Below are 27,092 nucleotides of genomic sequence, written 5' to 3'. Positions count from 1 at the left end.
TATTTTTTTGAAAGTCACAGTTTCTCACATTCCCATGTTTTAGTCTCTCCAAATACATGTTTTTTTTAGAAGGAAGCCTATTATTCAGGGATCTTGCCATCACAAGTTATAGAAAGTGCAACTCAACTTAGCTTGGGCACAAAGAGGCTTCTGATGACTATGATATCCAAATGTAAGCTTCAGGCATGGTGGGATCCAGTGATTCAAATGAGATTAGGTGCACTGCTTCATCTTTTTGTTCTCCTATCCACTTTGTTGGTTTGTTCTCAAGCAAGCTCTTTCTGCTTGACAGCTCAAGTTTGTTTTCCCTTACAACTGGCTGTCTCAGTTATCAGAGACCTCTTTGCCACAAACTTTCCAATACAAGTCTAATAGATTGACCTGGATCATCTGTAGAGTCCCAGTTGATGCTGCGATCACTCTTACCCAAGTCATGTGCACCAAGAGCTGAAGAGGGGTGGATGGTTCTCAACTGTGAAAATGGGGTGCTGTGTAAGAAAAAGAGTGAATGGATAGTGGAGAGGCAAAAGCAATAGACATTCACGATAGAAGGACAAGCATAAAAGCTGATTGTAAGGAAAAATGTCTTCACTTGATTGAGGTCTTGAGTGGTCCTTCAAGTGGAAGTGTACTTTCAACCTTCTGGTAGAAGACAGTTGGGAAATTCAAAAGTGAGGATTACAATAGAATTTGTGCCAGGATAGTTTGTAAGGTGGAGCCAATGTGAGGGAAACCAATAAGAAATGAAGAACTCTATGGCTAACAATAGTGAGAGGCTACTACCATCTCTTGACCTGATATGGGGAGGGGAAGCAACAATTATCTGAAATTAGTGAGCTTTGAAGTGGTAGAAAAAGGCCACCCATTCCCAGCTATGGTCTTTGGGAGAGAAACACAGCTCTTTCTAAACCTTGTCATTGGTGTTCCCCAATGGCTGAGGCTGACTGGAAGCCAGAGGCCAGAATATCCTATTGTTGGACTCTGTTGAGATGAGTGGCCTCCCAGGGCACAGAACAAGATTTAAAAATGTAAAGAGCGGATATGGAGGGCACAAGGAGCTGGCCAGCATGCGCTTGAGCGCACACACACACACACACACACACAGACATCCCCACCCCTTTCAAGTACTGAGATGATCTCCTTTCTCTCATCTCACTGTGCTTAAAACCATTACTATTTGGTGAGTTGAAAACTGCTGTTGATACTTACCTGGAAAGGGAGATACCATGATCATGAAGGTGGTTTTCCCAGGGCTAGGCTTATCCATTGCACTCCAGATGTGCTGACCCCTGCGATTTCCCCAAATGTGGGAAACTCGACTGCATAATTTGTGGTAGTGGGGGACTGCATTCACACTCTCCCCTGAAAAAAGAAAAAGAAAAAGAAAACTGCTGTTGAATCATTTTAAGTATACTGACAGTGTCTCTAAAGGTTCCAGTTTTTTTCAATTATTCTCTATATTATGCTTTGTGCTTATCCCAAGTTGTTAGTAAAACCATTAGTAGGCATTCCCATGAAGCAGTAATAAAAGCATACAAAAAGCTCTTTCTGGTTTTGGAATGTTATTGTTATGATATAATTCCAGATGATCACTATAGATGTCTGTAATTATATTATTTAGCATATCTATAAGAGCAGCAATGACTTATCATGGAAAATTATTAGAAGCAAGAATGTCCTTTACTGCTTTCATCTTCAAACTTCTCAAAAAACTACCATAGATCAAGTCCAAGGGAACAAATTGAAACTGGAATATTTTGAATAGATATTGAATATCAAATACTAGTGTGGAGACAGATGAATGATTTTTAGCCAAATGATACGGTGGCAAATCCTTAAAATTATGCTTTTTTAGATTATCACAAATATCAGTGATTTTGTTTGGTATTTGTAAAGATCGTGTGATCCTATATATACTCAGCTATAATTTATCTTAAATTGGTGTCCTTTGTCCTTCTCTATACTGTTAAGCTTTCATTTTATACTGAATAACAGTAGTTCTGTGACAAGATTGTACTGATTATATTGAATTTCAGTTTTTTAGAAGTAATGTTTACATGAACTAAAATAATAAGAAACAACATCAACTTCCCTTTTAAAATCCTACTCAAGATTTTAAAGCTTCCTTGACACTACACAGGAAAAATACTTAATATTAGCATTATCATTATCTGTGGGAATGACTCCTGAGAAATGATGAGCTTTCCAATGACTGGAGAGAGTTCATTACTCTTGCAAAAAGAAGGAGAGTGAGCAGAGAACCGAGTCTACAGCTTGTGAGGAGAGCAGAGGTCTGGCCAGGAGCCAGGACTTTTCAGTTGGCATGAGCTTTTTCTTGGAGAGAATTCATTGGATACCTTTGATGGCACCCAATTATGAAAGATTTTGAAAACTAAACAGAATGGTTGAAATTTGATTTGGTGGGCTTTGGAGAACCTTCGCATGCAAAATCAGAAGAGAAGAAAACTTAGAGGTGTTCTAACTCTACAGAGGAGAATTTTGGGACTTGGAGAATGGAAGGTGTGTTATCTGAAGTCACACTCAAAACTAAAGAGAGTAGGATAATGCTGGGAAGTTGTTATTTCTTTGCTTTAGTGATTGAAAGAGTCTAATATAGTAACTTCCATTCTCTCAATCAGCTCCAGTATCTTTTCTCTAGACTCTACAGTATCAAGTTCAGTGAATGCTTCCAGCTGGGCCTTTTTCCTTGTTTCCTTGGCCTCTGGGTCCTGTGAACCACTGTAGTGTCAGTCCTAAACTGCTTCCCATATGAGCACTTTCACCCATGGACAAGCCACACACATCAATGTTAAGTCTTCCTGTGATCATATTAGTCCCTAGAGGGCCCTCCCACACAATTCCTACCCTGAGTAATAAAATTCATCAAACCTCAAACATCTTTTTTGATCATTTGTTAAAAAAAATCTTACTTAGTTATCTATACATGGAGGACTTTTCAATGGTCCTCTTTAAAACTAGAGAAAAACAAGCTGCATTCTGACTCTGGCTGCATAGAAAAACAATATGAAGAAGGGACATGGCAGGATTGTGAAAGCTTTACCTTGGTATCTCCATTTTCAAATGATTTCTTGTCAGATAAAAAATGCAAAAACTCAGCACACCAAAACAAGAAACCCATTTGGGAGCTCTGAGAGGCAAGTTCAGTTCTCAGCTCTCCTCACTCCCATTTCAGATTCTTTCAAATGGGAACGTTTATGTAGCTGCACCTCCCCATGGTGTTATTGGAGGGAAGGACATTGGTAATTCATATTTATTATGTGCTTAGTCTGTTTCAGGCAATGTGCTTTAATAATCCTAGTCCTATGAGGTACGCCTGGAGAATCTGTGTAACATTTCTAAGATCATTCCTCTAATACTTGGCAAAGCTAGAGTTTGAGCTTCTCCTTCTAACACCAAAGCTCAGCACTTTCCACTAAGCTGAGCTAATAAAAGGGCCCAGGAAACATCTGCCCATATGAGTAAGGTTTCCCAGAGGCCACTCATAGCAGTATCATAGATCCAAAGCACAGTTTCAGAGCTAAGACATATCAAAATAGTTTAAATCCTCTATCTACAATTGTGAGAACAAGAGAATAGCAACACTTACTAAAATCTATTCTCTCATCAGTATTCATCCTAAATCTTCAACTGATCTCATTCCTTTCTGACACTAAAAGAAGAAAATCAAGAAGTGATTCTCTTTTCTATCTTCCCTTCCATTCTTGACAATGTCATTCAACTACACCTCCCTGCTTAAGCCTTTCCTTTAATTTTCCACATAATCCTTCTACCTTCTCTTCTTTATCATTTTGTACTGAAGAAGTACGAAGTACAGCCTTACAGAGACTGAAATAATTTTTGATAGGAAAGATCAAGGGGAGACAATTTGTATAGACACACATACACACATTTCCATCACTTACAAATTTCAGTTGCCTAATAAGCATGAATAAGTTCCTAAAGTGCAAAGTGCATTGCTGGCTCCACAAATCATTATGTAGATAACATATGTGCATACTGGCCAGTGACCAATCATGTCTCTTCTTTCAAAGTCTGTGGTTGATTGGTCACCACACTTCCGTTACTCCACACAGAGGCAGCAAAGTGCCTAGGTGTGTTTCCTCCTTACCTCCCAGGGATTAGTGTATGTGACATTTTACAAGAATGGGTAATAAAAGAGAAAGCTGTCCATAAGGAATGAAGAGTGACAGTAAGAAGGAGAGGAGAAGGAATAGGAGGAGAGTGAAAAAGTGATAGTGGTGGAAATGTAAGTTGAATCAAACATTAATGGAATTATGGAAAAAGTGGCTGAAAAAGAAGTGTTGACAGGGATACTGTTCAAGAGCCTTGAATACAGCTAGAACTTGGTGTGAAGGTAAACTTGGAACCATAGATGAAGAAAGGATCTGTGCTCACAAGATTAAAGATGCCCCAGAGGTGACAACTTCATACTGAAGGCACTTTCAGAGATATTTCACATCACTGAAAGTGAAAAGGCTATGGGCCAGGCATGGTGGCTAATATCTGTAGTCCCAATTAGTTGAGTGGTAGAGATTGAGGGGATCATGGTTTGAGGCCAGCTCAGGTTGGAAAAAAAAAAAAAGTTACTGAGAACTCATCTCAACACGTAAGCCAGGCATGGTGGTATACTTCTGTCATCCCAGCTACCTGGAAAGCATAAGTAGGAAGAGCATGGTCTAAGGCTGGGCCTGAGCAAAAAGTGGGAAATCTTATCTGAAAAATAACTAAAGCAAAAAAGGACTGTGGTCTGGCTCAAGTGGGAGAGCACCAGCAGTACAAGCAAAAGGTCCTGAGTTCAAACCCTAGTACTACCAACAAGCAAACAGAAAAGTGTAAAGGAAGTTGGGCACCAGTGGCTTAGGCTGGTAATCCTAGCTACTTGGGAGACTGATCAGGAGGATTAAGGTTCAAGACCAGGCTGGGCAAATAATTCACAAGAACTCATCTTCAAAAATAACCAGAGAAAATGGACTAGAGTTATGGCTCAGGTGGTAGAGTACCCAGTTTGTAAGCACCAAGCCCTGAGTTCAAACCTCAGTTCCACAAAAAAAAAAAAAAGTGCAAAGGTACAATTTTGCTAGCTGATTCAAATTTAGAGACAGATGTTTTGTCTCATAAGTTATATGAAGCAAAGAACCCAACAAGTTCTATTCAAAGTACCATTGATACTCTTCTTTTTTGTGTGTGACAAAGAAATAAAGCACTTTAATTCCCAATCTTTCTAATGTTTAAATGATAGGTTGCCAAATAAACATTAACTTTACTGTATCTCCCACTTCCCTATACATTTATAGCAGACAGTAAGACAAATTATCATATTTTGATTAAAATTGTAAAGGTCATGGAAAAATTCTAATTTTTTCAAATGACTATTTAGATCACTTAGTGTGGTTTCAACTTTCACAGTCAGTTTATTGTTCAGAGGTACTGTGAAGACAAGAATACCTGTCTTTCAATCTCACTGTCTTTCTCTGTCTCTCTGTCTATCTATCTATCTGTCTGTGTCTATCTACTTACCTACCTACCTATCATCTATCTTTCTAATCTATCTCATCTGTCAATCCATTCATTCATTTCTCCATCCATATCTATTTATGTAAATATACAAATCTTTCTACTTATAGATGTATTCATACATATCTATATTGTTTTTCTCACATAATTTGTACCACCATTCATTTTCAACAATGATGTACCCACCACTCCAAATTCCACATAAATGTAACCCACCAAGTCTTTCCATTCTCAGCTACATTGCTCAGCTATATTGCAAGAATCTCAAGTGTAAATGTAAAATAACCATGGCCTGAGTAAAAGAGCCTGCTGATAATCATGATCTTGACAGTGTAATTAATGTGCTGATATTCCTGGAGTCTCTAAATATATCAGCCCCACCATCTGCCTAAAAAACACCTAAGTCGGAATTTCCCACCACTTCTTCCAGGGAGAAAATAGTTTCTGACCTGAGGGGACTCCCATCTGATAAGAGGTAGAAATAGAACTACTGTTCAGGCTACCCCTGGCTTGCAACATCCCTAAATCAAGACTGTTGGTTATGCTAGGAAACACAGACTGTGAATGCAATTAAGTGCTAATAGCTCTGTTGTGTTGATTTAAAAAGCAGTCTTCTTGAGTTCCTGAATGAATCACCTCTGAGATGGAACAAGGCTGAGAAAAACCTGCCAACAGCTTGGGTATTTTCCTGTTAGACTTTTTGCTGCAAGTGTTTAAACTAAATGTGCCAGTGTGAATTTCATTCAAATTGCCCCCATTTTCCAGGGATGGGTGGGTGAATGTGTGGCAGAGGTAGCCATAATGAAAGTATGGAGTGCCCCCTTGACAGTGTGATTTTGTAATGGTAGTCATTCTGACCAGGTGAAAACATCAGTACTGCCTGTGTGAAAGCCGTGGAGCATGCTGCCTATAGACTGAGACACACAACCTCACATGGGCCTGCTTCAGTCTCTCTAGAGAAGATAGTATAACTCGAGAGAAAACTCCTTGTGCCCAGTTGCATGGCACATACAGCTGGATATCACAAATTGTCTTGTCCCTCTTATAAAACAGACGTCTTCAAGAAAGCTACCTTGCTCCAGTAAAGAAAAATGATTTCTTTTGTGTGATGCTGGGGATCAAACCCAGGACCTTGAACATGCTAAGCAAGTACTCTACCACTGAGCTACATCCCCCTTCCTGACTTTCCAATTGATTTCTGTTATTTGATTTTTCTGTTTGTTTGTTTTGATCACCTCATATTCACCCTGTTGGTGAGGGAGGGATTCCCCATCTAGACAGCATGAGATGTCTGAACACTACCTCACACTGGAGAGGTAAGGTCAGGCAGCTTATTAGTCACATATCCTCCCAGCCTAGATGATAAGGACACCACATGCCACAAGGTGCCACATGGGGGTTATATCAGGGATTTGAGTGAACCTCAGAGGATGAAGGAAGCAGGTTTTATAGGTACAAGACAGGGAGTTACCCTGGCTCCCATGGGAAGATGTGATAGACTTGTTTGAATATTTTGGATATTCATATTTGGCCTGTCATGGAAATAAAACCCATTAGGTAGAGGACCAATTGGGGTCTTTAACGTAGTCCAGCTGATATGGAAACTAACCAGTGGACAACTTTTTCTGCTTGGTGTGGGCACATATCAGGTAAGAACAGGAGGCTCACAGTAGGTCATTGGAACCACATGAGAATGAAAGCAATACATGAAAATTTAAGCTTACAGTGATCATTAGGGTCTTGCCTTCCCAATGTCTTAGTGAGAATTCTTTAGTCACAGAGTGTGAGAGGGAGACTCTTGGGGAGGGACTGTTGATGGAAGCTCTTGGTAGCAATGTAAAGGGAAGTTGAGTGAACCAAGAAAGACAGGGGGTGGGAGAGGGTGCTAAGCAAAGCAACGATACCAGCTGAAATGTAGCTTCAGCTTGATCCCCCGGGCTCTAAAGCGTGAATGTTGCCCAAAACTTCCCACCTTAAGCCAAAGGAGGAGCCATTAGCTGTGGACTCCCTAGAGGTGGAGAGGTTACTTGTCAGGCAATCAGTTCCCTAGAAGTAGATAAGGTTAGGCTATGAGCAGTCAGTGCTTATGTCAGGTGAGTCATTTTATCAGAGGACCAATGATGTCTACTATAATGGTTGGTGTGCTCTGGCGAGGCAGGAAATTCCAACAAATATACCTGCTGCCTTTAGGTGGGAGAGAGACAAAATAGTGGCCAGTTCTGGATATGCTGAAGGTGATAGCCACCACCTACATGTTTACTTTTACTTACAAATGTATTCAGATTCTAATAACTCACCCTGGCATTTACTGGTTCTTCCTCTATCACATCCTGGAATAATTATGTTTTAATGCTTTAAAATTCCAAATGTCATTTTCAGAGTCCCTTTGCACCCTTAAATTTTTTTTTTTATGACTTCTACTAGGACTGCAATGCACTATTGCCAACATAATCAATGCAAATAAACACATTTCATTTTCCATCTTGAAATTCCCTGAAGTTGGTATTTTCAGGTTTCACAGGCTAAATCAGTTGTCTGGTTTATCAAGCAAGTAAATTTTGAATTTTTCATTCATACTGATTTTATTTACAATTGGGAATAGAAATACAGATTTACCTAGAGTTCTAGCATCAAGTCTGAGTCCAGATGAAAATGAGGAACTTTATGGAGCATTGGTGATCAAGCAGAACCATCAGATTTACCTCACTCGTGTCTCTATCATCACAAGTTGAAAAAAGGCCCTAAAATATTCCCTGTTCTGTTTTTGTCCTACATGAAAAGGGATGTTTCTTACTTAGGTCTGTAACTCCAGTGCCTGGATAGTCTCTGGGAAATATGCAACCACTGTTTTTCAATGAATGAGGCAGTGGGCCAGTGATATTCACAGAATATGATTCCCTGTTGCAATAGATACTATAATCCATTTTCTCTAGGAACAAAGTACAATTTACATCATGTCTTAAAAGTGGCTTTGCTGGGGATTGCAGAGAAGAGGGAGCGGAAGGACCTCCTAAACCTGGCCATCTTTTCTGTGTTCTAAACAATCATACTTCCACAAGAAAATGCTCAAATCCTGACCTATGTATAATTTAGGAAATTCCTTACTGGAAAGTGTCAGGTTTCTCCATTTGGAGTGAAATGTAGGTGCGATGATTTTGAATGGCTGTTCTTCATTTTCTGTAAATTTATCATCGTTTTTAATGGTAATACTGGATTGGAAGTCAGAAAATGAGAGTTCTACACTTAGCTTGCTAGTTGCTCTGGTGCCCCCAGCAAATACAACTCAGATACGTGCCTTACTTATTCCATGGGTTCTAAGAACCATGAATTCCTACAGAGCCGTAGCGCTCAAAGGGACAGAAAAAGAGAAGGGAATATGAATTAGCCATTTTATGTTAGTTGGCCATAGATGCGAGGCAAAAACTCCCATCTCTCTGACTTCTGTCCAGGCCTAGTTGACTTTACCCGGGTGCATCTCACCGATCACGTAAAACATTATCAGAACTATTTGAGATTATGCAAATACGTGATCCTGGCATCATTGTTTTGCCATTGGAAACTGTGAGGGATTTCTAGGGGAGCGTTTGGAACTTCGGTGATATCAGAGGTAGGGATAGAGATTAGGATACTTCCTCTTAGAAAGGAAAAGCTTTCTGGGAAAATAAGAAATAGAGAACAAAAGAGAGAAAGCTTGACTTGCCTCAGAAAAAGGAAGACAGTTGAAGTCTGGTCACTCAAGAATTGACTTGAGTTCTGAAGGGCTTCTAAAATAGAAATTGTGGTATAGGTTATTGTGTTTATTTGTCAAAATACTCTTATTTTGGCTCATCAAACATGGGGCTGTACAGTTCATCTGACTCTCTCTGGCCTCCCTGTCCTGCCTCCCCATTCCTCACTCCTTGTTTTCATTTTCTCTGCTCTGTACAAAACAGAATTATAATCTGTCTGACTCTTTTCAGTTACAGATTTCCTGGACTCTTTACTATATCTTCTTTTCCCTAGTTAGCTGCCCACTTGCAGCCATGCTGTATTGATCATCAGTGCTCCCCTAATGGCTATGAAAGATAGAAAATGCAAATTAACCTAATTGGATTTTTGTCAAAGGCATTGAGGAAAAAGCTGTTGGGTTTTTTCAGTGAAGATAGAACTCCCATCTCAATATGTAGGAGGCAGGGAAATGCACTCAGGGTTGAAATATAGCAGACAATAACAGAACCGCCATAGGTTTTGGATGGGGGCCTCCCTAGATTTTAATCCGCATTTTGTTGGTAATTGGGTGGCCCGAAGCAAATTTCTTAATCTTTACTTTCTTTAATCTTAAACTTTTGTGAATGTAAAAAAATAGAGGCATTAATATTTACCTATGGCTTAAATGAACTATTTCCAGTTGGATGTCTGGCCCTGGGCTGCCACAGAGCTCCAGTGCACTGAATGCAGCAGGTGAAGCAATCTGCTCTCTAGCTGTACATCGTATTGGAAAGGTAGCATTCACTTTGAGGGAATATTTTTGGAGTGGAATTTGTATAGAAGCCTTTAGAAGTCCCCAAATTTGGGAATGCTTCTAAGTATCAATATATACTTTCCTCTATTAAGTAGAGTGAAAGGGTTTACATTGGTTCTTTCACTAATATAGTGACTTATCTTATGGCTACCAATTCTGCATTCTGATATGAAATTTATCCCTAACTTCTATTTTCTGGCACAGAATTAGCACTTTATTTTTAAATTATTTTTTTCTCTTTTTTTGAATTTTTTTTATTATTGTTGTACTGGGAGTAGATTGGGATATTTACAAAAGTTCCTACAGTATGTCATAGTTGAATTTATTCCCTCCATCATTCTCCTTTATCCCCTCATCACCCTATTCCTGGAATAGTTTTAACAGGTATCATTTGTCCCTTTTCATACATGAGTACATACATTTCCACCATATTCGCCCTCCTACACCCTCCTACGCCCTTTCCTTACATCCTCCCCCCTCCCACTGCTACCAACCCCCAGACTGGGCTTGTTTTACCTTCCTGTTCTCCATTTTTTGAAAAAAAGACATTTTTGTTTACTTAATAAGAACTATCACTTTATAGCACTTCCATTGTCAATTCAGTCATTTGGATTTGGGAGCGATTATATGAAAAGAAACCAAGTGTACACGTGTGGGGTGTGTGTGTCTTTAATGACTTCCTGCAGCGGAGCCATGCTGACGCCTACGTAGAGTGGTCAACCAGGCTTCTTCCGGTACTGGTGTCAACCTACAGTTTCAGAACTGGCCCTTCACAAAATTACAAATTACTGCAGGTCATCTGCATTCACAGTCACACACAATAAAAACTGTATGAAATCAATAGAAGCTAAAGATCCACTGTAAGTGATAGAATAAAACCTAAACTTGATAAAGAATCCAAATGTGAAGTAGATGCTGCCACAATAATGCTGCCAAAATGAGGGAGGGAGAGAGAACAAAGCAGTGTGAATTGGGGCTTCCAGGGAAAGTTTGAAAGGCAAAATCAGGTGTGAACACATCTTCAAAGAGTGGAGAGGTTTAGAAACTTTCAGTGGGTCCTATGTGACCCCTTGCTTAATTTCCCAGATGAAGTTCTTAAGTAAAAAAGCATAAGTGTATAATCATATTTTTTTCTTTTTCTTTTTTTTTTTTTCAGTCTTTCATTGTCTTACCCAGGTTGGCCTCAAAGTTGCAATCTTCCTGCTTTAGCCAAACAAGTGCTGGAACTATATATAGGTGTGTACCACCAGGCCCAGCTAAAAATGAATTTTTAACAACACCATAAAATAATAACGTCTTCATAATTCTTGTCCTTTTTCTAGAAGAGTTCAGAAGTTGAAGTTTGGTGTTCTTAATTACTTTTGTAGGAACTAACCCACAGATGTGTATTTTGTTGTTTTCTCGTTTTTTTCTTGTAAAAACCAAGAACCTTAAAAATAATTACAAGTTATTCTTCTATATTTGAAATGGACAGTATTCTGGAAGTTTTATATACACTTCATATTATTCTGAGAAAACAGGCCTCACAAAGGTGGAAACCAACTTCCCTGGCATGAGGCGTTCCACCATCTGAGAATATGCTGCATTGATTTCCCTCCACCCCAAACTTCAAATCCTTATTGTGAATTTTATCCCAAGTTCAATAGCCATAAGACCCAAATGAAGCAGTAATGAGAACCTATTTTTTAATTTGCCCATCATCTTTTAGAGGATGGACATCTTTTTGATCATAAATAATACTGATATTTTTAAAGGCAAAAATAGATTTGCTAAACATTATACAACACCCATAGTTCATTGATTTGGTAAATAACTATTGAATACATGCAACAGGCCAAGCAGTCCTAAGTATTGGGATGATGATGGTAAGACAGACAAATTGCATTGCTGCATTAGAGTTTCCACAACCATCAGGGGAGGAGGATAATATGTAACAAAAATAAAAAATAAATACTTCAGTGATAAGTGTAATAAAGAGAGGGGGTGATGTGACTGTAAGGGAGGAGGGGAATCTGTTTTAGGTCATTGTTTATAGTGGTTGTGGCAAAGAGTTGAAGATACAAAGACATTCTTAAGGAACTCACAAACAAATGAGGTAGTAAACATAGAAACTAGGAATTTCAAATCTAGAATGGTGCATGCTACACTGTATTTCTGCATTATTACTGTGAGGGCTCAAAACACAGAATCAGCTAACGTGTTCTGGAAGTTCTTAAGCTGAATCTTAAAGACCAGGTGGAGAGAGACTTTCTGGGTTGCAGGAATGTCATGTACAAAAGCTACAAAATGTATGGCCTCATTTAAGAATAGTCATTAATCTTGTGTGGCTGGAACACTGAATACATATATTCAGGTGATACTGCCTTTCTTAGCAACCCCCTTAGGCATTGTACCTTCATTCGTATGCTGCTGTATTGCATTTTTAGAATTCTTCTTTGGATTTGTCTTCAAAGGCAATTCTTTAGCCAAGTATGAAAATCTACTTCAGAATCACATGGCCATCCCAATTGGTCCAAATATATTTCTCTCTCTCTCTCTCTCTCTCTCTCTCTCTCTCTCTCTCCTTCTCTTCCTCCCTTTCTCTCCCTCTCCCTCTTTTCCTCTCTCCTTCCCTTCCTCCCTCCCTCTCCCTCTCTTTCTTAGCTACCTTCCCACCTCCTACCCCCTTAGACAATAACTCCAGCCTCACAAAATTAGGGATTAGAGGTCTGGAGGTAAATGTTGAACAGGAAATGACGTTGAGTCTGCTGTTGTGCCAACCAATACTGACCAACAAGGACTTCCTCCAAAATGCTTGAGAAGCAGAATCTGTTAACTTCTTTGGAAAATACTTAAACAGCATTTTTGAGTGCCTACCACTGGGCCAGGGACTCTGTTCTACTTTACCACTACTTCTCATGACTTGTACATAGTAATTCAGTCTTCAACCAGTAAATATAAGTCTGTAAGCTTTCTTTTAAAAAGTGAGAAAGCTGTAGCATACTGCTTTTTATGACATACAGTCTAAGACTTTATGGATGGTACCAAAATAGATTTGGAAGTGAACACTCCACTGTCTCATCCCACGAAAATGTTCTGCCTCAGTATCTTAACTCTACGATTTACACAGAACTAAATATTTGCTTGGTACTTTATAGAGAGATTTAGTATTCATCATTTTCTTACACACTCCTAAAACCTCACCAGCTCTACACCTTTAATTACCAGAGCACTGTGTACTTGATGAGCGAGCATATGTCTGTGTACAGGGCTGAGTACACAGTATAGAGAGGTAGGTTGCCCAGCTCTGCAGGAACCACATCCCTTCGAAAAAAAGCTAAGCATTGTCACTGATATTGAATGTATTTCGTGGCTGTCATGGTACAATGTGTTTATTGGGATTCTGCCCAAAAAGAATGTGACTTTTGAGACTGAAAGTATTCTTTGAATGTGTTGACAAGAAAGCTGATCCTCAGAGATAGAGGGATTAGCATGACGTTTTCTTCTTAAGTCATTTTCTGAAAATGTGAACACTGCATACTCTGTAATTTTAAACATGAAGTTTTTCTGTTTTTGCATTTTTCTTTGTCTAACCAGGACTATGAAAATCAAGCTAATTTTAAACACCAGGGTTGGATCAGGTAGTCTTCTCTAAAATCACCAACTGGTAGAAGAATATATATCATTGTTCTACTTTTAAAGAAAAGGGAAATTAACAGTCTCAACCTAAATGTACCACTTAGCAGTTAATTTGAATCGTAACAGACCTGGAGATGTATACAAGCCTCTCTTCACTGATATTTCTACTTCTACTAAGGTTTATTGTCCCCCCCAAAAAAATGATGATAAGAGGTATATAAGAAGTATTTGTGTGCCAAATGAATTACACATGATTCAAGACCCCACCAGAGAAGAACGTTAGTTTTTAAAGACCTATTTATTATTACATCCACTAAGGAAAGAAAGGGAAGGGGAGGGGAGGAGAGGGAAGGGAAAGGGAGGGAAAGGAAGGGAAGGGAGGAGAGGGAAAGGAAAGGAAAGGAAGGGAAAGGGAAAATAAATAAGGAATGAGAAACACATGCTCCAAATCATTTTACCTCCATTGGATTTAAGTCAATTTATGCCATTCAGATGATAAAAATAACATTTGGACTGAAACAGACTTGCTTTAAAACTTTGAACCTGATCCTGTGGTTGCTTACTTGGATCCCTAATAAATAATATTTCATTTCTGGAAATATGATAATGCCATTTGGATATTCATCTTTCTCTTATTTTGGTGATAAACCTAATAAATTCTTCATGTGAGCCAAAAGGCAAATCAATAACTGTGAAGCCCTGGGGGTCCTACAAAAGGATTTTTCCTCCCTTGAATCTTTAATGAGATCCCATATTCATCACCTTCCCCAATGAGTACTTTGAGCAAGTTGTGCTCTGTGTGTACTGAAGAGCTGATGCCAAGCTGCTGACCTTTGCATTCTGTGAGCCCTCGGTTGAGACTGTGACCTGAGTTCACACATATTGTTGGATCCATCATGTTGATTCTTGGCTCTGATACTAATGTGCATCTAATGAGTTGCATGGCTTAAGTATTCACCCTGGCTCCAGCAGTGCTAATGCCAGATGCACAGTGAGATGGAGCTGGGGGAAGGGCAGCTAGACGCACAGTGCACAGGCTTCTTAATAGACATGAGCAATTAGAAGAGCTATGTTGCAGAATGACTGTTTCATGGCTTATAGGAAGTAATAAGCAATCAAAGAGTGGAAAAAACATGCTGTCTTATATCTCCTCTTAAATAAAAAATCCCACCACATCAGAGATGTGCTTTATGAGCTGTGAAATAGGGAGGAAAGTTGAAATGTTTAAAGAGTCAGGTAATGGTTTTTATTACCAAAAGGAAGCTGACATCCAGCCCTGCTGTTGAGTAACAGTAGATTTAAGACCTACAGGCATGGCCATGTGGCACTGACCACAAGGACACTGGTGACATTTCAAGGCGCTGCTGTGCTGTCTGTTTTTTCAAGAGATGGCGGGCCAGAACCAGTGTACAAAAGGGCATGCCACTCTGGCCTTTGCAACGATTTTTCAAAAGGCAGTTAAGTACAACATTTCTACCAGCACATTCTGGGAGACATAATGTGCCAGACAAAGAAGTGTGTCTAATTTGTCAGTGTACTCATTGTGCCGACCACTCTTGCCAGCTCCTAGTTCAAGGCAGATTGGCTGGCCTGTTTAAGGAGTTGAGAGAAGTAGTTATAAGTCATGGCTACTAAGGATAGTCTAGCTTATTTGACTTTGGACAAATATTCCAGTTGAGGCTCAGAAAGGATGAATGACCTTGCACCATATCGCAGTATTTCCTCTAAGCACTTGGGTTCTATGGGAAAGAAGGGTACCTGCTATTCTACTGTGGATAAACAGGGGACACCAATCCTGAAAGATCTAGTTCTCATCCTCACTTTACTCTTTGAAGCTGCTGCTTCTTATGCAAACCACTGTCTCTCTGAGCTCCCATACCCTCCCTTGTAAATAATTAGTCAAAATGTGAAAGCACTGTGTAAACTTTAAAGCTGCATAAAAATGTAAGCTATTACTGTTAATGTATTTACCAAGACATTGGTTTCCAAATTCGGTCACTGCAGCTGAAAATGGGGTCTGCATGAGGAAAAGAATGGAATCAGTGATCAAATAACTTCGGAAATAATGCTGTGTTTTGTCTTTTTTGAAAACATTAAAGGCTCTAAGACAACCTGATAGAAAGAACCCATTTGTATTTGTTTGACATAGTGAGGCTAAGTCAGTCTGACCATTGTAATTCCCTAGCTTTACCCTTGTAGAGAAAACCACAAAGAAGCGACATATGCTTATTTTGCATAAATTTCAATAAATGCTCTATGTACTCATTCATCATCGCTTATTGGGCACCCATTGCATTGTCATTGTGCACTGTGTTATTATGGTACGGCAGTGATACACAATGGCTCTCAAAACTGTCCTATGGAATTCATCAATATTGTCTGGAGAGGGTTTAGTGCTATTCAGAGATGGAGACATGGGCCCTACACCAAACCTACTGAATCAGAACCACACCACTGAGCTGGAAATCTACATCTTCAGTCCACTCCCAGAAGACACTGAGGCACAATGAAGTGTAATAACTACCACTGTATACTGTAGTAAAGAAAAGAAGTTTAATAACTACCATTGTATACTGTAGTATAGAGTTAGTCCCTTGGTTTTATAATTACAAACTGTGTGACCTGGGCACACTACTTTATTATATGTAAGCTCCAGTTGTCTTATCTGTGAAAGTTGTATAATAGCCACTTTGCAAAGATTTTTGTGAAGACTGGATGATGCAATGTATGCAATATGGTTATCAGTACATCAAATATAATAAGATCTCATTCATTCTAAAAACCATTGCTATTCTTATTGTGAGTACCACTGTGCAAAGTGGGAACATCAACTAAACACAACCACTTCCCTATGATACACACTGTCCAGAATTGAGTTAGGTCTTAGCAGTTCACTACAGGTACCATGCTATGCACCACAATGGACATGTGAATGAAATCCAAGGGCAACTCAGTGGTTCACTGTTTGGAGGGACTCACGGAAGGCTCTGCAGAGAGGACAACTGCGCTAACCTTGAAGTAGATGCCTTCTAGGTGAGTACGGACCCCACTGATACACATGGGAGAAAACCCCCTAAAAGTATTTCCAGGAAATCCAAAGGAAATTTGTCACATATCTGGCACTGCCTTCTTGGTAGCTTATGTGGCTTGCCTTCCTATCTATCACCTCAAGTCTCAGAAGTAATTATTCTTTCTCTGATTTAATTTTCTTCAGTTTTCTGTACACAATATGGGGGGAAACTGTGAGTATTCAAAAATAACTTAAAATAATAGCTCAGTTTCTTCATTAACTGATTTTTTCCTACAACTTTTAATTGGTATTTGTTAACTTTTATTTTGCCATTTCTTTTTCCTTCTCTACTCCTTGATGGATGTTTAACTAGCTAGATGGCCAAAAGTGACCATGAACAAAGATCAAATTTTAGGGGGTGACTCCAAGAGTATTGATGAATATGACTAATAGTAATCAACACTAATTTCATAGGCACTCTGTTTAGTTTTCTCAAGAAAATTCAGCAAATTTATGTTAAGTGCCTGCCCAGGGCCTCGAGTACAAACATGGCTCCATCTTCAAGTGTGTATAAGCTGATTAATGGAAGAAACAATAAACTGAGAATTTTGAGAATCAGTTAGTGCATAATGGAGAAAATGTGTATGCAGAGCATAATCACAAGGGGTCGAATCCCTGTATAAATCTTCATGTAATTAATTAAAGCAATACAAGATCAAGGAGCTAAGAACATTGGTCCAGCCTTATGGAGAATCCCAAAGAAAAAAGTTTGGATGGAAAATGCTGCCTTTAAGGATTACCCATTTTCACATGGAGCAGATCTCTGCTACTATTGCAAATTTTCAAGGGTGTTTTGCAAAGCCCAGGCACAACAGTACACAACACTGCTGTAAACCCTAGGTACAGACATGCAGTGTGCAATAATAAAGTAAAACACTCTCGTTTTTCTCCCTCCCACCAGAAAAAAACTTCTACTAAAAGAGGATTGGCAATTTGCTTTTTCATTTGTTTTGGAAACTTTTAAAAACTCAATTTTCTTTTAAAAATTAATGTTTCTTCTTGTGAAAAGTATTTTCCATTCACTTTTTAGCATTATTGTAGATTCCACAAAAGTGGATCTGCAAGATCTGGCAGATGTCCTCAAAGATGTTCCCTTGGGAACAGGGTTCTCCAATACCCTCAGGTGATAGGTTAGGATGAAACATCAAGTTTCCTAGCAGCCATCTCTTATGATGGCTCAGGGTGTTCAGCTCCAGTGCCTGATGCCTGCTGGCAAGTGCCCATTCAGCCACCGCATAGGTTAGTGAGAGGAACACTTCAGCATGAAGTCGGACACCTGGTCTACCCCACAGTTTTCTTCAGCTTAATGGACACAAAGCATTAGCCACACAGGAAAGAAGTGGGCACTTTTACATGGAACCTCCCCATGTTGGAATCTTTTTTTTTTTTGTCTGCTACTAGATTTATTGTTTTTATTTTGTTCTTTTTTTTCTCTTTGTTTCCCTTTGTACTTATTTTGGACTAAAACTTATACAATCTTTATTCTTTTAATAGGTACCCTTACATTTTAATATAGGACTTAAAATGTGGAAATTAACTCTAACTCATCCCCCATGCTTAAGGATCTTGAGTTCACTCAGTTAACTCTAACTCATCTCCTACCCCCAAATACAAGGATCTAAAGAAACTTTCACTCAACTCTTACCTTATATGTTATTTTGTTCAATGTCTTATTTACCTTCTCACTTCACATTCCCAAAATTGGTCCTTAGTTCTTTGTCCATCTATTTTATGCAATTGATACTTGCATACAAGTCTGTTTCTTTGCTCACCATTGCATTCTGTATCCCACTTTTCCTAGAGATTTCTGTTTCCTTCTTCATGAACTACTTTGTTTAGTGTTATTTTTTGTTTTTACAGCTAGAGTACGTTTCTTCTTTTTTCAGAATGTCTTATTCCATGTGTTTTAAATAAATAGTCTAAACTGACTTCTATACAGTCTCTGTCTTTTTGTTATGTAACAGTAAGTTGTACTAGGAACTAAGGCTTTGGTATCAACAACCAAGGGGCTTAAAGTTTATTTTCTTATGGTTTTGCAAGCTAGAAGTCTGCGATCAAAATGTCAACAGGGTTCTTTGGAGGCCTCTCTCCTTGGCTTCTACATGGCTGTCTTCTCACTGGGTATTCATATGTTCTTCCCTTTAGGATATTGCCTGTGTCTTAATCTTCCCTTCTCATAAGGACACCAGATATTGGATTAAAACGCAACCTTTATGAGCTTATTTTCCTAAAAGATCCTGTCTCCAAATATTTTACATCTGAAGTACTGGTGGTTAAGACTTCAACAGATGAATTTGGCGGGGTATAAAATTCAGCCTATAATATAAGTTCTTAGTCTTCTAATATAATGTATCTGCTAACTGTACTGATGATAGGATTTTATCTCATCTGTTTTGAAGTTTTGGACTGTAAGCTATGACCATTAGTTGTTTAATTGTGGGAATTCTGTGAGCATGGGCCAAAGGTGTGTTTCTACAGAACAGAGCAGCTTTGTGCTAAAGGACCTGCCAGGTGGCTATCAGAGTTTCAGTGATTAAGGCCAGTGCCAATGACAATTATCCAGCTTGGGATTGCCTGGATCATGTAGGTAGTATAAATGCTAATTCCACATCCTTATGAGACAAAAGCCTGTGCTTATAAATTATCAGAGGAGATCTTTTGTTCTATCAAAATCACAGGGTGTTGGGGAAAAAAAATCTATCCTTTTTATTAACTGTGTAGCCCTTCAAACGTCTAGATTATACATGAACATCAGTTAGAACTTCACACTGTAGATATGTGTAGCCCTCAGTTATTCCCAAGTAGTGCTGAAAACTGTTCTTGTTTATAGATACCAATAACTTCTCCTTCCTTCTCCCCCATCCTCTCTCCCCCGGCACGGGCATAGTGTCAACTCATTCCTTCACGTCAATTTCTTCTATTTTTCTTGCACCAACGGTTTTCCTCTTTCCTTTAAGGGCATGAGCTAAATTTTATCCAGTATTTTTAGGTATTTGTAGTGCATGGCTTTTTGAGATATCTAGTCCTCCATTATTGGAGCAAAAGTTAGATAATGGATTAATTGGGATTACATTAAATTTATAGATTAATGTAAGGATGAACAACATGAATATTCTCTTCCAAGAAGTGGATATTTATTTAGATTTTCTTTATGATCTTCCATTGGATGTTTAAATTTTCTTTGTATGAATTTTCAGTTTTTATTTTTTATTTACTTTTAGCTATTATTCTCAGAATCTTTTCATTTTAACTTCTACTGACTGTTTTATATACGTATATATGAAGGCTATGATTCTATGTATTAACTTTGTGCCTGTTCTCAGATTCTCGTGCCAACTTGGACTCTTCTGTTGTTTATAACAGTTTTCCAATTACCTCTCTTGAGTTTTCCAGGTATAAAATCATCTCGACCCCAAGTTATGATAATTTTACATCTACCTTCCAATTTCATACTCCTATTTTGTCTGTCTTACTGAATCAGTATGCCTTTCTTAATAACATTGTATACTACTGGGTTTAGAGAGCATTCTTGCATTTCCACTAACTTAAACAAGAATGTTTCATGTGGTTTCTGGTTAAGCTTTATCTTGCGTAAATTGATTAAAGTAGTGGACATTTATGTAGTTCTTTAGAATTTAAAAGCATTTTCCTATACATTTTCATATTGAAATCTCACCATCACCTTGTTTTGTGAGACACAGAAAATGCCCACTGTGTTTAATTTTCTTTTAAATACAAGACACGGAAAGTTTTATCTCAATAGCTGATGGCCTTCAATGGACCAGTAGGTGAAGGTCTTATTTACTCTGGTTACTAGATACCTGACTATTCACAGTGATTGTTTTCACTGAAAACCCAAATCTGGTCTTTTCTTTAACCTAAACAAAAATGCAGTGTGATGATTTAGATTGAAATGTACATATAGCTTAGTATAACTGTGCAGGGTAATCACTGTTTCCTTAAGTTCCTTGTGTGAAACCCTGCAAAGCCCTGTGTTCATGTTTGTACTTACACAGTTAATAGCATTCACTAAGAACCATTGTATAAGGTTGTACAGTTCATGTATTTCACAAAATTACACAGATGCAGGCACAAACAAGAAGGGATTAAATTTAAATGACCTTCTACTTGCCAGTCTTTACATGTTAGCAATGACTGACCCCACCAGAAGTAGGGGCTCCTTTCCTTAAGCAAAAGGCGTAGCTTGAAATCACACCTGCATTTCCAGTAGGGGCGCCTTTTGGTAATCAGGTCAAAATTCCACAAAGCTGATACCACAAGCCATGGATTATCTTGACTCTCCTAAAGCACAATTCCATACATAGTTACACAGCTCATGGGGATTACAGAGCTTTCCCACATGAGCATAATACTGGAGTTTTGCCTCATTTGGACTTTGTATGTGAGATAATCTTTCAGGAAAGTTCCCACTTTGTAAATCTTCATATACCATCTTCATAAATGTCAACAACAAGTATCTACTGGGTATCCACCAAGTGGGGATTATTAACAAGCACTAGATACAAAAGGGGTCAAATGTATAGCTTAGCACAAACACTTAAACTCTAGCCAAAGACATGTGTTGTCAGTTGGCTTGTGATGTACATGAGATTTCTAAAGAAGCAGAATGGAACATGGGAGGGACTACTGGAAATCAGCACCCTCCTGGGAGTTTAGTTGTCCCCATGTGATGTGCAGAAAGTAAAAACTCCCTTCAGAGCAAGTTGCCAATAAGGGGAGGAGCATACTGACTCCTGGAAACAGATTCCCTGACAAAGGCAAAGGACTCAATCATCAGAGAAATGAACTGCTGAGTCAGTCCTGCTAAATCAAATGAATATAGAGATGGAGGGACCCCCCCACACCTGTCATACGGGAAGAATATGTAGTGACCAGCACAAGAATCTGTAGTGAGCAATCCAACCCACACAATTGTTGGCAGAAAAAGAGACTAAAATACAGGAGCTGTCTCTAGGTGAGAATTCAAGATGCTGCCCCTTGTGAGAGTTTAACCACTTTGGCTCATGAAGTTAGGGCTTATGGTCTGCGTACAATGTGTATCCATAGTCTCTGGCTTCCCCACAGCTTGAACCTTGACGCACATCTTACAGGAAACTGTTCTCTGTTTTAGAATCTGGAGTTACAGCTTTCTTATCAGAAATGGTTTCTACACAACAGTGCAGTCTTTGGACCTGATGCTTCCATTTTGGGAATAGTTAGATGTTTGAATTTTAAAGTCCCAGGCTTCCCACTGTTGACACTTGGGAAGATCACAAGAATGGGCCACATGCTAACTAATAATTGACTGGGACTCAGGTAATTAAAGCACCAGCATGAGCCACAAGAAAGCAGAGGATGTAGAGATGGATGACTGCACAGATAGAGAAGTGGTGATACTGAAAGAGAAAGAGACTTTCTCTGCCGCTAATGTGCTCTTGGGAGTATATGGGCACAGAGGCCTTCATTTCATGTCCTGTAAATCAGTGGTTCTCAAACTTTTGCACACATCAGAATGGCATGGAGACTTGTTAAAGAAAGATTACTTGCTCCCACTGTAAGAGTCTCTAATTCTGTGGGTTTGTGGGGCTGGACAAGAGTTTTTATTTTGAACAAGTTTCCCCCAACCATGTTGATGATGCTAGCTCTGACTCACACTTTGAGAAACTGCTTTAGAACAATGCTTCTCAGAAAGACACATGGCAATGGAGAATGACTGCTGAAAGGTCCAGGGATGATGAAAATGTTCTAAAATTGGAGTATAGTGTTAGTCCCAAAATTCAGTAAATATAATAAGAACCATTGAATTGTATACTTTATATGGGAGAACATTGTGATGTATAAATTATATGATAATAATGAAGCTATATTAAAAATCATATATGTAGATAAAGAGGAAAGGAGGGATAAAGAGAGAGAGAAATAGTCTTTGGAAACCCTTATTTTCTCTTAATGCCTTCAACTGATTTTAGATGAGGCTTATTCACATTATAGAGTATAATCTTTGTTTAGTCTGCTGATTTAAGTGTTGGTCACATCCCCAAAACACATTCACAATAATACGTAGAGTGTTTGACCAAACAGTAGGGCACCATAACCTAGCCTAGCCAGGTTGACACATAAAATTTATCATCACACCCAATAAAAACACCATTCTGTGAAACTAGTTTTCATTTTTACATATGTACATACACCCACACACCTGTGCAAGAACTGGCTTGTGGTTTCAATGTCTTCATTACTATAAGTCTTAGATAAAAAAAACAAAAGAAACAGAAACCCTGCTTTGATAATTTTGGTGAAAGCACACTAAATGGAATTCAATTTAAATCTTTTTTTTTTTTCCTTTTACCTCTAGCTTAAAGACCCAGTGGAAAGCAGTCCCAGATTTCAGGATCCATATCTGGCTTTCGCCTTTATTATTCTAGACAGCCACACATTATAACTGTTTCAGGGCTTGTAATACCAAGCCTGTGCTGACTGAACCAAGTGGAAAACATGTGTAACCTGGCAGGCACATCTTACAGACAGATCAGAATGATTAAGCCTAAGTGAGTCTCGGTTTCATTAACATGCGGCCGAGTGGTTCATTTTGAGGAGTCTACTTTGATATGGCAGTTTCAAAACCATAAAAAAAAAATGTGATTTCTTAACCAGTTATATGCACAGCTGACAGGCTGACCTCCCACTCCAACCCCAAGCACACAATGACAGTGGAAGACAGTGAGGCATAAAAAGTGAATGCTGTCTTAGATATACATCACCTTGCATATTTTGTTTTGTAAAGTACTTTAACATTAAGGTCTTTGATTTCTTTAGTGTAAGGAACATGACAAACTCTCAGCTCAGTTATGGGGTAAGAATGTCTGTGAGGTATTTTTGGTAAAACACAATTTAGATCAATTTAAAGATTACTTTGAATGGTCTCATCCAAGTAGACTGTCTCAGAATATCAGCGCTTTCTATCCTTATGAGACTAATGAAATCTGAGTTCTGACATCTGAATTCAGCACCTTGGGTATGTCATTCCCAACACATGCTGACCACTCCCCTTCTACCTTAGGATCCTAGCAATCTCTTTGCTAGGATCTGGGATTTTTTCCTCTGACTGATCTGTACTGCCTGCCAGCAGTGCTGGCAGATAGCATCTCTTGACTTTGCCCATGAGGAGCCATCCTTGTTGCTGTGCCTTCTACTTTTGTCTGGATCTCATGTGCACCCACCTCTCTTACCTACTTAAGTAGTGTGTGGAAGTAATGGCATGTGTTTTTCTTTTTCTGAAATGCTGTTTTTTTCTTCTGACCTCAGTTGTACCAATCCCCTTTGCTCAGAATGTGCCAGGTGGGGGATGGTACCCCTCTTCTGTCATATTTCCCAGGAAGGCCCTGCTGTGTGTGCTGTTCTTGTGCCTCTTCACCTCACAGTCTTGCAGTCATGCCTCATCCCACTTCTCTTCTGTCAAGCCCCATCTCCCTTTATTCTTTTAGAGCTCTTCCCATCTCATGCCCAGCCTACAGCTGGACCCAAAACTGTGCAGTCTTATGAAGAGCTACTATACTAAGACAAACTATAGGTTCATTAAATGAAAGTCAATAGAATAATTGACAAGTAGGGAATTTTCGCCATCCATTTCTGAATAACATCTACCCCAATTCAGTGATTTTCAAATTGGGACAGTACCTTAAAAACCACAAGCATTTTTTTATCTCTAAGATTCTGTTGGAGGACTGCATTTCACGGGAAAAAACGTTCCATCTGCTATCAGCCTGGGCTAAAGTCATCTGGAGGCTTGACTGAGCAATAACATCCAAGATGGCTGGGAGGTCAGCTCAGCTGGGAGCCCAGCAATTGGCCCTCCTTGAACCCTTTATGAACTGGCTTCTGTCATCATGATGGCTGGATGGCAGTGGGAAGAATTCCATAAATGTCTTCAAACATAGTTACAGAAACCACACAGTATCATTTCTGCTGCATTTTCTTGATCAAAATACATTACGAGACCAGCCCAGATGGGCTCTACCTCTTGATGGATTGATGGTCACTTTATCTACCACAAAAAACACAGAAAAACAGATAAAGGATAGATGAATCACAACATTCCAACTAAAATTTTGAGGAGCTAGATATTGGTAGTTTTTGTTGTTGCTTCCCTGCACTATCTGATTTTGCTAACAGTAAAATTGCTATTTTTTTCGCTTAAAAAGTATAGCCGACACATAAATGTGCATGTGCTATTAGTGCAGCTTGATGAATTTTAACTAACTGTATATATCCATGTAGCGAGCATCCAGATCAAGAAAAAGAGCATTAGCTGCACTCTGGAGATCTTCAATCATTACCACTTGTGCAAAGAGAAAAGCAATTAATATTTAAAGGGAAGTATCTGTCATTTGAAAAGGAGCAATAAGCAATACAACTCTTCTTTTTTTTTTTTTAACAACTAAAACACATCTTTGACACACACACAAAATAACCACAAACCTTTAACTACTTTTTAAATTATGCATGTCAGGGCTTAACTGGCTAATAACCAGCAATTTCTAACAGATGAATAGGAGTGGGTTTTCTCGATACTTAAATGGCCATTCATCAATGATTTGATGAATTGGTGGATCATCTATTTCTTTACCAAAGTTTTTATCACTGTCAAAGTGATATTCAATTCTTCAAATTTGTTTTGAATTCAGGCGTAAATAAACATTAAATCTGGTTTTATAGCAAATGCCTCAAGCAGTAAATAGCTTCAGAAACACACGAAAAATCTACATGTGCATACAGTGTCATTTTATCTGCCTTACTATTTCAAGTGAGATTGAAATCACAATTATGTAGCTGTTAGTATAAATTATTTATTTCATTAACTTTTAATATGTATTTCTAGTTTGAAATGGCCACAAATGAAGAGTCAAGGATCAAGACTTTAGATATTGATTTTAAGTACCCCATACCATTCTCTTTCCCTGCCTTCTGAGGTAGAAGCCTCACTCTTTCCCTCCACCTGGTTTATCTTCCTCTTAATTCCTGTGGTGTGCTGAATAATGTCCTACAAAGATATTCAGGTAGTAATGTATGAGTTTTGCCTTCCATAGAAAAGGAGTCTGTGTATATGTAATTAAATTAAGAATCATGTGATAGGGAGATAGTCCTGGGTTATATTGATAGGCCCTCAATGTAATCACAGGTATTTGGGGGAGGAGGGAGCAAGGGAACATTCTGGGGATAGGACCCAGGGCCTTGTGCGTGCTAGGCAAGCATTCTACCACTGAGCAACACCTCTAGTCGACAAGTATCTTTACAAGAGGGAGGCAGAGAAAGGCTTCCAAGGCAGATATGCCATGGAAACAGAGTTAGAGAAAATCCCATGCCTTTGACTTTAAAGATAGAGAAATACAAAGAATATATATCTAGAAGCTAGAGGAAAAAAAAAAAAAGGCAAAGGAAAGTTTTCTCCCCTAGAACCAATGGGGAAATGAGGCCTCTAGATACCATGAACTATCCAGAAACATAATTTTGGATTTCAAGGTAGTGGGTATGTACAGACACACATAAATGAAGAAGGATCTGAAGATGTTGTCGGTGTGAGTGTACCTCAGAAGCAGAGCATGGTAACGTACTCAGTGCTGAACCATCAGACCTAAAGAAGAACCAAGGACAGTTAAATCTGAGGACAAGGTATATATCAAGCTCTTAGACTACTGCTTGACTCTTTCCTTCACTTTTTGAAATTATTATCTTAAAATGTGCATAAAAGAAAATTTATCATCCTAACCATTTTTGTGTGGTTCTGTGCCAATAAGTAGACTCACCTTATCGTGAAGCCATCACCACCATTCATCCACAGAATCTTTTCATCTTCTCAGATTAAAACTCCATACCCATCAAACAATGACTCCCATTATTCCTGGCCCCTCTTGCCTTCACTTCTTCACATGAGATGTGGATAAGATAGATACATCCCTCTGAAGTGTTAGAACAACATAAGAAATACAAAGCTTGAAAACTTTGAAGCCAGGCATAGTGGTGCACACCTGTCATCCCAGTAGTTGGGAGGCTCAGACAGAAGGATTGAGAGCCAAACCGGTCTGGGATACACAGCAAGACCCTGTCTTTAATAAAAAAAAAAAATTCAGAAATATCAAAATCATTTTACATATTAAGATGTTAAAAACTTTCACGTATTAAAACCTTTACTGACCTCACAGCTCTCTTTATTATCCATCCTGTGAATCAATACTCCATTTTACATATTAAAACATGAGCTCTGTAGTAGAGAGCCCTCCCTTTGTATATGCGGTAAAGGTATAAAGACTCAAACAATACAGAGTTAGGTAAAATCCCTTCTCTCTCCTGTCTGATGCCATGCTAAGAAGG

The 27,092-nt window shown here is 38.8% G+C and overlaps 1 protein-coding gene and 1 non-coding gene across 3 annotated transcripts in view; both read left to right on the top strand.

The window, feature by feature from the left end:
* Positions 1-27,092, top strand: part of Sntb1 (syntrophin beta 1) — a 222,909-nt gene that overhangs the window by 136,987 nt on the left and 58,830 nt on the right. The gene's annotated exons all lie outside the window — the stretch shown is intronic.
* Positions 1,202-1,365, top strand: LOC141421910 (U1 spliceosomal RNA). The gene has a single exon (XR_012446600.1). It is a non-coding gene; the product is annotated as a U1 spliceosomal RNA (small nuclear RNA).

Source organism: Castor canadensis, chromosome 3, assembly GCF_047511655.1.
Source record: "Castor canadensis chromosome 3, mCasCan1.hap1v2, whole genome shotgun sequence".
NCBI classification, from domain to species: Eukaryota; Metazoa; Chordata; class Mammalia; order Rodentia; family Castoridae; genus Castor; species Castor canadensis.
The sequence above is the reverse complement of the archived record's forward strand: the minus strand, read 5'-3'. Positions and strand labels throughout refer to the sequence as shown.